General features: G+C 38.0%; 1 long non-coding RNA gene across 1 annotated transcript in view; it reads right to left on the bottom strand.

The window, feature by feature from the left end:
- Positions 1-13,832, bottom strand: part of LOC138850492 (uncharacterized) — a 76,558-nt gene that overhangs the window by 24,730 nt on the left and 37,996 nt on the right. Inside the window, exon 2 of the long non-coding RNA XR_011390303.1 lies at positions 11,109-13,485. This is a non-coding gene — a long non-coding RNA (uncharacterized lncRNA). The remainder of the gene's footprint in view (positions 1-11,108; positions 13,486-13,832) is intronic.

Raw genomic sequence — 13,832 nt, 5'->3', positions numbered from 1 at the left:
AAGAGGAAGGAGGAGCCTAGAGGGAACGAGGCTTGAGGCTCCATGGGGGAAAGTTCACCAGGCTAACAAGAGGAGAGAGGAAAAGAAAAGGGGGGGACTGGTATGGACATGAGTCTCTCTCTCCACTCACTTTTCAAGGGCGAGCAAGACAAAGCACAGGACATACATAGGGGCTGCACCCGCCATCAGCCAAGCAGAAAAACCTGACTCTGAGGGGGTGAAATAACAGGAGGTTGCGACCTGGTGAATGTGTGGAGCTAATGAACTGAGACCGTGAAGGACTGAAGGTGTGAGAGAGAACTCATGGAGACGCGAGTGCTCTTGGGAGAGTATACAAACTCAGTAACCTTGGCAACCCAGTGGGAGAACGCAGAAAAATTTGAGCTTAAAGTGAGGACTGCATAGATCCTTTGTGTGGTCCTTGGGACAGAGCAGACGAATATTATACCCACAGGATCCAGGGATCAGAAACTGACTGCCTTTAATTCCGCTCAGCTGTGCAGAATTACTTCCCTTCTGAATAAACACACACACACACACACACACACACACACACACAGACAGAGAGACAGAGATTTACCATGCCTAACCTGGGTGTGTCACCTTTGGCACACCCTTAACCCTGAAGAACTAAACAGCGCTCTCTAGCCACACCCATCATAAGACTCTAAGGATCAAACAAAAGCAGACAGTCCACTTAATACAGTCATAGTATAATGAGAAAAAACACCATAGTGAGGGAAGAAGAAACCAAAGAATATCTCTACAATGCCAAGCAACAAATGCAGAAACCGAGGAAACAAGAACAAGAAAGACAATATGATGCCCCAAAATGAACAAGACACCCCAATCCAAGATTATGAAGATGATGAGATAGAAGAAATGAAAGATACGGATTTCAAAAAATTTATGATAAGAACATTTAGAAGTTTTCAAAAACAAATTCTTGAACTACAGAAATCCTTACGGGACAGGATAGAAAATCTCTCTAGTGAAAATGAAATCTTAAGGAGGAATCAAAATGAAGTGCACAAACTAGTAGAACATGAAATTGTGATAGTGAAGAGAAACCAAATGAAATGAAGAATTCAATAGATCAAATGACAAACACATTAGAGAACCTTAAAAACAGAGTCAGTAAAGCAGAAGAGAGAGTATCAGACTTAGAAGACGGAGAACAGCAAAGTATACAGTCAAACAAAGAAAAGAAAAGGAAATTAGAAATCTAAAACATATTGTCAGGAATCTACAGGATACTATTAAAAAACCCAACATTCAATTTCTAGGAGTTCCTGAAGGCATGGAGAGAGAGAAAGGATTAGAAGGCCTTTTTAGTGAGATATTAGCAAAAAATTTCCCTGGATTGGAGAAGGACAGAGACAGCCTAGTATAGGAAGCTCAGAGAACTCCTAATAAACATGACCAAAAGAGATCCTCACCACGACATATTGTAATCAAACTCACCACAGTGAAACATAAAGAAAAGATCCTAAAATGTGCAAGAGAGAAATGTCAGATTACTCTCAGAGGATGTCCAATTAGACTCACAGCAGACTTCTCATCAGAAACCCTACAGATTAGGAGGGAATGGTGAGACATAGCCCAGGTACTAAGAGAGTAAAACTGCCATCTCAGAATATTATAACTTGCAAAGCTCTCATTTGTAAATGAAGGTGAAATAAAGACCTTTCATAGCAAACAGAAAATGAAAGAATTTATTGCCACTCATCCAGCCCTGCAAAAGATGCTTAAAGATGTGTTACACACAAAAAGATAGAAACACGGTCATCAATATGAAAGAAGGTAAAGGAAGAAAACCTCACACCAAAAGACCACACGAAGTTCAAAGCATATATTAGAAAACATCGTTGGGAAAAGGGCAGGGCAAAGTTACTACCTATCAAGAGTCACAATGAACGTTAATATCCTCACCTCCCCAGTTAAAAGTCACAGATTGGCTGGATTAAGGAACAAAACCCATCTATTTGCTGCATACAAGAAATACATCTTGCCAACAAAGATGCATACAGACTGAAAGTGAAAGGCTGGAAAAGATATTCCATGCCAACAGAAATGAAAAGAGAGTGTATGTAGCCATCTTAATATCAGACAAAATAAACTTTAACACAAAAACTGTTGAAAGAGACAAAGAGGGGCACTATATAATGATTAAGGGATCAATTAAACAGGAAGATATAACGAATATCAATGCATATGCACCTAGTTACAGGGCACCAGGTTATTTAAAAGATATGTAAAGGGACTTAAAGGGAGACTTAGACTCCAATACAATAGTACTGGGGGACTTCAATACTCCACTCTCAAAAAAAGACAGATCAACAGGACAGAAGATCAACAAGGAGACAGTAGATTTAAACGACAATATAGCCAAAATGGATATAACAGATATCTACAGACCTTTTCATCCTACACAAAAAGCATTTACATTCTTCTCAGCAGTACATGGAACATTCTCTAGGATTGACCACATACTAGGCCATAAAGCAAGTCTCAGCAAATTCAAAAGAATTAGAATCATACCATGCAGCTTCTCAGAGCACAGTGGAATGAAGGTGGAAATTAGCAACTCAGGAATCCCTAGAGCATACGCAAACACATGGAGACTGAACAACATGGTCCTGAGTGAACACTGGGTCATAGAAGAATTAAAAGAGAAATCAAAAACTTTCTGGAAGTAAATGAGGATAACAGCACAACATACCAAAACTTATGGGACGCAAAAGCAGTGTTAAGAGGAAAGTTTCTATCAATAGGTGCCTACATCAAGAAATTGGAAAGGCACCAAATAAATGAGCTTTCAAGGCATCTCAAGGATCTAGAAAAACTGCAGCAAACCAGACCCAAATCTAGTAGGAGAAGAGAAATAATTAAAATCAGAGAAGAAATCAACAGGATTGAATAAAAAAAAATTACAAAAAATCAGCCAAACGAGGAAATGGTTTTTTGAAAAAATAAACAAAATTGACACCCCATTGGCCCAACTAACTAAAAAAAGAAGAGACCCAAATCAATAAAATCAGAGATGAAAAAGGAAACGTAACAACAGACACCATAGAAATAAAAAGAATCATCAGAAATTACTAGAAGGACTTGATTTCCAGCAAACTGGGAAACCTATCAGAAATGGATAGATTCCTGGACACATGCAACCTACCTAAATTGAACCAGGAAGACATAGAAAACCTAAACAGACCCATAACTGAGACAGAAATTGATACAGTCATAAAGGCCCTCCCAACAAAGAAAAGCCCAGGACCAGATGGATTCACTGCTGAATTCTACCAGACATGTAAAGAAGAACTGACTCCAATTCTTCTCAAACTATTCAGAACAATCGAAAAAGGGGGAGTCCTCCCAAATTCTTTCTATGAAGCCAGCATCACCTTAATTCCTAAGCCAGAAAAATATGGAGCATTCAAAGAGAATTACAGACCAATATCCCTGATGAACATAGACACAAAAATCCTCAATAAACTTCTGGCCAATAGAATCCAACACACATCAGAAAAATCATCCACCCAGACCAAGTGGGCTTTATCCCTAGTATGCAGGGATGGTTCAATGTGCGAAATCAATTAATGTGATACACCACATTAAAAAACTGCAGAAGAAAAAGCATATGATAACCTCAATAGATGCAGAGAAAGCATTTGATAAAATTCAACACCCTTTCATGATGAATACTCTAAGCAAACTGGGTATAGAAGGAACATTCCTCAATACAATCAAAGCAATTTATGAAAATCCCACGGCCAACTTCATATTGAATGGGGAAAAGTAGGAAGCATTTCCACTGAGATCTGGTACCAGACAGGGATGCCCACTCTCACCACTGCTATTTAACATAGTTCTGGAAGTTTTAGCCAGAGCCATCAGGCAAGAAAAAGAAATTAAAGGGATACAAATTGGGAAGGAAGAACTCAAACTATCCCTCATTGCAGATAATAAGATTCTTTATTTAGGGGATCCAAAGAACTCTACTAACAGACTATTGGAACTCAAGGAAGAGTTTGGCAAAGTAGCAAGATATAAAATCAATGCACAAAAATCAACAGCCTTTGTATACACAGGCAATACCACGGCTGAGAAAGAACTGCTAAGTCACTCCATTCACAATAGCGACAAAAACAATCAAAAACTTGGAATAAACTTAATTAAGGACTTTAAAGATCTCTATAATGAGAATTTAAAAATCTTAAAGAAAGAAATAGAAGAGGTTACCAAGAAATGGAAAAATCTTCCATGCTCATGGATTGGAAGAATCAACATCATCAAAATGTCCATTCTCCCAAAAGCAATTTATACATTCAATGCAATACCTTCTTCTCAGATCTGGAAAAAATGATGCTGAAATTCATATGGAGACACGGGTGACCTCGAATAGCTAAAGCAATCTTGTACAACAAAATCAAAGCTGGAGGCATCACAATACCAGATTTCAGGACATACTACAGGGCGGTTGTTATCAAAACAGCATGGTACTGGTACAGAAACAGATGGATAGACCAATGGAACAGAATTGAAACACCAGAAATCAACCCAAACATCTACAGCCAACTTATATTCCATCAAGGATCTAAAACCAATTCCTGGACAAGGACAGTCTATTCAATAAATGGTGCTAGGAAAACTGGATTTCCACATGCAGAAGCATGAATCAAGACCCCTACACCTTTCACCTTACACAAAAATCCACTCAACATACATTAAAGCCCTAAATCTATGACACGACACCATAAATTAGAGAACACTGGAGCAACCCTGAAGGATATTGGTACCGGCAAAGAATTCTTGGAAAAGACCCCAGAAGCACAGGTTGTCAAAGCCAAAATTAACTATTGGCATTGCATCAAATTGAGAAGTTTCAGTACTGCAAAAGAAACAGTCAGGAAAGTGAAGAGACAACCGACAGAATGGGAAAAAATATTAGCAAACTATGCAACAGATAAAGGGTTAATAACCAGCATCTACAAAGAAATCAAGAAACTCCACAACAAAACAAACAACCCACTCAAGAGATGGGCCAAGGACCTCAAGAGACATTTTGCAAGAGAGGAAATCCAAAGGGCCAACAGGCACATGAAAAAATGTTCAAGATCACTAGCAATCAGAGAAATGTAAATCCAAGCCACAATGAGGTTTCACCTAACCGCGGTTAGAATGCCTCACATTCGGAAATCTACCAACAATAGATGCTGGAGAGGATGTGGGGGAAAAGGAACATTAACCCACTGTTGGTGGGAATGCAAACTGGTCAAGCCACTATGGAAGTCAGTCTGGAGATTCCTCAGAAACCTGAATATAACCCTACGATACACCCCAGCCATCCCACTCCTTGGAATTTACCCAAAGGAAATTAAATTGGCAAACATAAAAGCTGTCTGCACCTTAATGTTTATTGCAGCTCAATTCACAATAGCTAAGACCTCGAATCAACCTAAATGCCCATCAACAGTAGACTGGATAAAGAAATTATGGGACATGTACTCTATAGAATACTATACAGCAGTCAAAAACAATGGATGAAACCTGGTCATTTGTAACAAAATGGAGGAATCTGGAACACATCATGCTGAATGAAAAAAGCCAGTCCCAGAGGGAGAAATATCATATGTTTTTCCTGATCGGTGACAACTAACCAAGCACAAAAAAAGGAAACCTGTTGAAGTGAAATGGACTCTATGAGAAAGAGTGACTTGATCGGCCCTTACACTGACTGTTGATGTACAACTTAATACTTTATCCCTTTTAGTATTTTTTTGTTCTACTTAATACTATTGGTTGAACTCTGTAATTAACACACAATTATTCTTAAGTGTTTAAATTTAACTGAAAAGTGATCTGTGTTAAATATTAAGAGTGGGAAGAAGAGAGGGAGGAAATGTACAATTTGGGACATGCTCAAGCTGACTTGCCCCAAATGGTGGAGTTAGAAATGTGCCACGGGATTCCTATTCAATCCCATCAAGATGGCATATACCAATGCCATCTCATTTGTCAAAGTGATTAATTTTAGTTCACAATTGATCATACTGATAGGTCTAAGAGTCAAAGGGATCACATAAACAAGACTAGTGTCTGCTAATACTAACCGATAGAATAAAAAAGGGAGCAAATTATCCAACATGAGAAGCAGGATATGCAGCAGACTCATAGAATGGCAGATGTCCTAAACAGCATTCTGGCCTCACAATCAGCCCTTAAGGCATTCGGATCCGGCTAAAAAGCCCATGAGAGTATTTCAGGCATGGAAAGCCAAGACACTCTGGCAAAAACAACAACAACAACAACAACAACAACACCTAAATGAAAGATCTCTGAGAGTGAGATCCCAGTGGAACGAATGGGCCATCAAAGAAGGGGGTACCTTTCTCTGAAGGGAGGAGAGAACTTCCACTTTGACCATGGCCTTGTCTAAATATGATCAGAGTCGGTGAACTCAGGGGGCTTCCATAGCTTTGGCAACTCATGATTAGAGCCTAGGGAGATTACTGACGCCATAAACAAGAGTGTCAATTTGTTAAGTCAATAACAGGAGTCACTGTGCACTTACTCCTCATGTAGGATCTCTGTCCTTATTGTGTTGTGCAATGTGAATTAATGCTATAACTAGTACTCAAACAGTATTTTACACTTTTTGTTCTGTGTTGGTGCAAACTGTTGAAATCTTTACTTAATATATACTAAATTGATCTTCTGTATATAAAGATAATTGAAAATGAATCTTGATGTGAATGGAATGGGAGAGCGAGCAGAAGTTGGGAGGGCTGCGGGTGGGAGGGAAGTTATGGGGTGGGGGAAGCCATTGTAATCCATAAGCTGTACTTTGGAAATTTATATTCATTAAATAAAAGTTAAAAAAACCATACATATCCAGATGCAATAGAGCATGAAAATCTATACGAAGAGTAGAGTCAACATAAGAAAATGAATGACTAGAAGTGGAGAATGGTTTTTGGTATGGTTATCTCTGGTGTTCCCTAACCAGTACCCAAAGCTTTGAACCTAGGAGATTTTTTGAATATCCTTTCAGTGCATAGCAATGGAAGCAGTCAATTGGTGTGCTACAATGTCGTTTCATAACAGGATTCTTTGAATTTGTAATTGTCAATGTTTCTATGCACCCTCAAGCTAGAAATTCATACTTCAGCAGGATTCGAACTTGATAATGCCAAAAATTTTGAAAAGAAAAAGAAATTAAACTGTCATATTACCCCATTACCCATTTTATAATGGAGACAAGAGGTGAAGTTGAAAGGAGAAAGCCTCTGTGGCAGACCTGTCAGATTTCGAATCCCACAGTTGTTACTTGGTAGCTAAGTCAATTGGTGACTGCCTCAGAAGCTCTTACCTGTAAATAGTTGTGATACACATTACAAAACAACTGCCAGGGTCAAAAGTAACCTAGGAGAAGTTTCTAGTGTGTAATGAGTGTGTTAGAAAAATGTAGCTATTTAAATTAGATTAAAAAAGACTTTAAACTGAATGTACATCTTAGACAGAATTTAATTAATATATATAACTATTGCTTTGTATATATTTATACATACAAATAATTATAGAATCTTTGCATTGCATATGACTATGTCATCCTGCTCAACCCCTTACTTAATGCAAAATTTTCTATGCAATTTTCCTAAAATGAATTCATTCAGCTTATCATTAACCTTTCCAACAGCCAAACTTCTAAAGGCTGTCTATCTTCAAGGCAGAGAGAATGGCATAGTAAGCATGTCTACTTTATGATGCTTTTCTACTTGTTCCATGTGTTTTCTCCTTCCTTGGGTGCTATCTGAAGTCATTTTTTGATATGTTACTTTTCTATTTATCTCCCAATAGAGTTGCTGATTCTAAGTAGTCCTCCCCTGAACTATCAAGACTACACACAGTAGAAATCTGTTGGTAACTATTCAAGAAGATTATTAGTTCATCCTCTTTTTACAAACCCATCCCTTCATTTTATTTTATTTTTTGAAACCCAAAGAAGCAGTAGCATTTTGACAGGACTCTTTATACAGTTAGTTCACATTAAATTCCAGTAACTACCATTCTTAGTTCTTACTTAATGTCGTCTTTACTAGAATATCTGGTCATTGCTAAGTAACAGAGTCATGACAGTAATTTGAGATTCTTTAACTTCTTAATGTTTGGTATTTCTGATGCAATTCTTATTAATTCTATCTCTGAAAACAAAACTATAAAACTCTTCAGGCACAATTTGTAATGGAATGTAGTTAAAACTGCACCATAAATTTACTCTTTATGCCAGTGTAATTTACTTGCACTGTCTCTATTTAATTCAGTCGTAAGGCCTTTAAAATTTAAAAGATGATTCAAATGTTTGTTTTGGTATAATTCATTATTCACTTATGTTTTTCAAGATGAAGATAGCTATATTATCTCCAAATGAAATTAACACATTCAATAAGGAATACAACATTAAATATCTCAATTTTTGCCATATGGCAAGGTCAAATGTGGTAATTTTTACTCTATTGATTCATATTCATGACCCAAATGAGGTTACTGTTTATGCACAGAGTACAATTAAATCAAGGTTAGACAATACAACTTCTCTAGTACAAGATAGAGCACCAAAAAATTGCATTAGTACTGCTACAATTTGCATTAGTGTTCATTATTCATGATACATTTTCTAGTTTTCCAAGACATTAACACAGTAGGTCTTTATGGTCACTATTGAATTTAACTTTCTAAACTGTACAGTGTCTCAATTTCCCAACAGTACTTAGCTATGACTATGTAGTTATTCATTTATTAAGATAGAAAATTTTGCTCTATAAGACATTTAAGATAGATTTATAAAAAATAAGCCTTGGCCGGCGCCGCGGCTCACTAGGCTAATCCTCCGCCTTGCGGTGCCGGCACACCGGGTTCTAGTCCCAGTCGGGGCGCTGGATTCTGTCCTGGTTGCCCCTCTTCCAGGCCAGCTCTCTGCTGTGGCCAGGGAGTGCAGTGGAGGATGGCCCAAGTGCTTGGGCCCTGCACCTGCATGGGAGACCAGGATAAGTACCTGGCTCCTGCCATCGGATCAGCGTGGTGCACCGGCTGCAGCGGCCATTGGAGGGTGAACCAACGGCAAAAGCTGTCTCTCTCTCTCACTGTCCACTCTGCCTGTCCAAAAAAAAAAAAAAAAAGCCTCAAAGGAAAAGTTCTAAATTTTCTTCTTAATGTAACCAAGTCATAATTCTGTTTAAGAATAACTCTCTCATGAGTTCTCACATCTTGAACTTTAAATTAGTACAGGATGAGTAATGCTACTAAAATATGATTTTATGAAAGAATAAAACTATTTGGTTTAAACTATTAACAGAATTAAATGAAAAAATTATTTAATTAAACTCATATCTTGGGAAAACAGATATCTTATTGATCATGGTAGGTTACAATTAAGCACAAAAAATATATCAAGTAAGATCATTTAGGCCGGCGCCGCGGCTCACTAGGCTAATCCTCTGCCTTGCGGCGCCGGCACACCGGGTTCTAGTCCCGGTCGGGGCGATGGATTCTGTCCCGGTTGCCCCTCTTCCAGGCCAGCTCTCTGCTGTGGCCAGGGAGTGCAGTGGAGGATGGCTCAAGTACTTGGGCCCTGCACCCCATGGGAGACCAGGAGAAGCACCTGGCTCCTGCCATCGGATCAGCGCGGTGTGCCGGCCGCGGCGGCCATTGGAGGGTGAACCAACGGCAAAGGAAGACCTTTCTCTCTGTCTCTCTCTCTCTCACTGTCCACTCTGCCTGTCAAAAAAAAAAAAAGATAATTTAGAAATTATGTCTTAGTAAATTAACGTTTCTGCTGTCTGATATTTGTTATGTACTTTAACAAAGAACTTTCCTACTGTTTTCCAATTATTCTGAGATAGAACTGTAAAAATTATACAACTGGATTTCATGTTTAATGAATAAGAGTAGTTGATCTTCCTGAATCTATATTTTGTGTTACAATGAGATAAGTATACTAGAGTGAGTTAATCTAATTACACTAACATTGACCTCATTTGTAAAATCAGCTGTGGAAGCATACGGCACACATTGAAAGATTTCATTATCATTTCTAAATCCTGGTTTTTCTGGACAGATATGTGTCAGTAGAACTGCTATGATGCATGATGCATGCAACTGCTTATCTTAGTATCAGCTTCTCACATGAAAATCTATTACACAAATTCCATTATTATCAGCATGACTCTGTGTGCCAATTCAAACACCCGCTGAATATTTTGGTATAGATTTTGAAATAGTAAGAAGCATTTCCTTCAAGATATGCCCTCTTTTGACTCTACACCCTGAAAGGTTCATCTGCCTCTATTCAAAGGATTCCTTAATCTACATGGCCTCCTGGAGCTCAAGGTCTGTTGCTTGGATATTTTATGTTCACGGCCATACTGAATTCCATTTATTAAAAGCATAAAGTAATACTTCTATGAAATGCTTGCCTTTTCTAAAATTTTTAACATAATAAATCCCTTTCTCCTTCTCCTCCCAGTTCAAAAGCCATCATTGCTTTCCTGTATTTTCTCAAGTCCACTTCGTTCACAAGCACTGTCAAAGTTTCCTCTATAATTTTCTCTGCATTTTCGCTGCCACATTCCTAGCCTGGTGTTCACCAATTCATGTGTAGTTGTAAGTGTAAGATTCATGTGAAATTTCAAATCTTACTTTTAAAAATTATACCCCATCCCTGTCCTAGTTCTATTTAAATTCTAAAAATCTGAATCCCAGACTTTCAAACTCAACTGTATGATGTTGTATAGTACTTCAAAATCATAGTTAGCTTAAGTTAAAGGAGATAGTGAAAATAGTAAAGCAAATGAACAAATTTTCCAAAGCGGGCATTAATTTATTTTTCAATTTTTTTTGGTGTTAAAATATTAAAGATGCTCAACAAACATAGAGAAGTGAGTAAAAGATATGAGCATTTCCAATTTGTTCTAGGAGAAGAAATGTTAAAAATGAAAGAAAGAAGAAAGGAAATTAGGGATAACTGACATTTTTAAATATCTATTTACACTATATACATTATTAAACAACCTAGAATATTGCAATAGCCGCATAACTGCCCTTTTTACCTGTTGACACTTCTCTTCTTTAATCAACTTGTACTAGCATATTGGATGGATTTTCCAAAAAGTACCCAGTAATATATCACTCTCTTGCTCAATATTCTTCATTGGTTCCTCACTGTCTGAAAAATAAAATACAGAAAACTTGATTTGAAATGTAAGACTCTCTTGTAAACCTATCCTTCAGCCAACATGCTCATGTAGTTTTTGTTTGTTTGTTTGTTTTTTAGGCCATTTGCAGAGACCTATGACTGGTCAAGTTTTGTTTTTGAAAATTAAAATTCTCTTGAACCAGGGACTCTCAACTACAGGACGACTTAGACAAAAGTGCAAAAGGCACAAAACAGCTCCTAAAGCTAAACACATCTCATGCCACCTGGATACTCTGAGATAACCAAGGAAGTTTGTCAATTTGTGTGTGTGTGTGTGTGTGTGTGAGAGAGAGAGAGAGAGAGAGAGAGAGAGAAAGAGAGAGAGAGAGAAAGAGAGAGAGAGAATTCTTCCAGGAACATGCTAAATAAACATAATAAACACATGTATCCCTGTTGAACCTTCTATATTTATCCAACTAGAAATACAATATACATCTCTTGCTTTTCCCCATGGAGGTTGTACTTATACACAGCTACCTCATTTTTTTTAGTGGTTAAATAGCATTCCATTATATTTTATTTTTATTTATTAATTTATTTCTCCTATACTAAAAATTTGTACTGGTGCCATTTAGATTGCTTACATTATTGTGCAATTACAGATAATGCTTCAAGGAATAAATTTGCATATGTCATTTGGTACATGTGCAAAAATTCCTGTGGGAAAAATTCCCAGAAGTTAAGCTGTTGGTTCAAGAAGTGTCATGTAATAGTAATTTTAAGTTGTCACAGTGTATATTTAATTAATGAAAGTATTAGCTTTCTCATATCTTTGGCAACATGGTGAGTTACCAAATACTCTGTCTTTATTAATCTGATAAAAAATATGGTCTGGTTTTAGTTTCAGTTAACATTTGCCTCCTGGGATTGAGCATCCTTATTATGTTTAAAAGTCATTTCTATTTAATTTTCTATAAATACAAATACATATTCTTTCACTATTGTTCTATTATCTAACGATGTTTTACCAAGTTATTGAAACTCTTACCACATCAGAAAAATTATGTTTATGATAAGAATTGCCAAAATATTCCGAGTTTATCTCTACTCACAGTTATTTTTATAATTGCTATTTTGAAATTGTTTTACATTTAATTTAATTGTAAATTCATTTTTTTCTTACAGATTCTAAGTTTTTGCCATACTTAAAATGTTCTTCACTCAGTTTTTAAAATTATATTAATCTTTCATATTTAAATTTTAGTGAGATTTTGAGTATCATTTTTAAAGCTTTTTTTTTTTCTTTTTGAAAATTTGTTCATTTATGTGGAAGGCAGAATTACAGAGAGAGAGAGAGAGAGAGACTTAGACTTTCCATCTGCTGGTTCACTCCCCAAATGGCCACAACAACCAGAGCTGGGTCAATCCAAAGCCAGGAGCCAGGAGCTTCATCCAGGTCTCCCATGTGGGTGCAGGGGTCCAAGGACTTGGGCCATCTTCCACTGCTATCCCATGTGCATTAGTAGGGAGCTGGATCAGAAGTGGAGCAGCTGGGACACAAACTGGCACCCATATGGGGTGCCGGCATCACAGGGGTAGGCTTTACTCACTACACCACAAAGCCAGCCCCAACTTTTAAAGTTTTTTAAAGCTAATTTTCCTAGCTAGGGATATTTAAACACTTGCACCATGGTGAAAACATTATATTTGGACCCTCGAAACAAAGTAATTTTCTATCTATTTAATTCTTCATTTAAATATATTTCTATATTCATCTAGGCTCCTTGAGCACCAGTTGCCTCAGTCCTGGGGAACAAAACCCCTTACTGCCCTTTCTTCATGACTACTGTTGCTTTCTCTTCACCAGCTCTACCTTTCCTTAATCTAACTTCCCCTGTGGTTTTTTTTTTTTTTTTTTTTTTTTTTTTTTTTTTTTTTTTGCAAGCCTAATCACAATGACCACAATGACCGAAGCATTTATTTCTTTCTTATTTTTAATCATTTTCACCTTTTCTAATCTTAATTGAATCATTTGCTTTCCTTAAGAATCTTGTTTCCTTCCCAACCCAATCAAGGCAGTCCGTTCATTCCTAAAGGAGGAAAGTATGTTGCTCTCTGCTTGTACTTCTAGATTCTCATTCCATGGGTACCTGTTCAGCCATCCTCTTCTTTGAGGTCCACTTATTTCTGTTATAAGAATCTCTCCTCATTCACTGTGCCATCCCCTACTCATATCTCCAGCTCATTCTCATGTTGTCTCATGGTCTTTAGCATCTAATTAAAAAATCAACCTGGGCCGGCGCTGCGGCTCACTAGGCTAATCCTCCGCCTTGCGGTGCCGGCACACCGGGTTCTAGTCCCGGTCGGGGCGCCGGATTCTGTCCCGGTTGCCCCTCTTCCAGGCCAGCTCTCTGCTGTGGCCAGGGAGTGCAGTGGAGGATGGCCCAGGTGCTTGGGCCCTGCACCCCATGGGAGACCAGGAAAAGCACCTGGCTCCTGGCTCCTGCCATCGGATCAGCGCGGTGCGCCGGCCGCAGTGCGCCAGCCGCGGCGGCCATTGGAGGGTGAACCAACGGCAAAGGAAGACCTTTCTCTCTGTCTCTCTCTCTCACTGTCCACTCTGCCTGTCAAAAAAAAA

This window comes from Oryctolagus cuniculus, chromosome 1, assembly GCF_964237555.1.
Source record: "Oryctolagus cuniculus chromosome 1, mOryCun1.1, whole genome shotgun sequence".
In the NCBI taxonomy this organism is placed as follows: domain Eukaryota; kingdom Metazoa; phylum Chordata; class Mammalia; order Lagomorpha; family Leporidae; genus Oryctolagus; species Oryctolagus cuniculus.
Note: the sequence above shows the minus strand (reverse complement) of the source record. Positions and strands in the feature narration are given on the sequence as shown.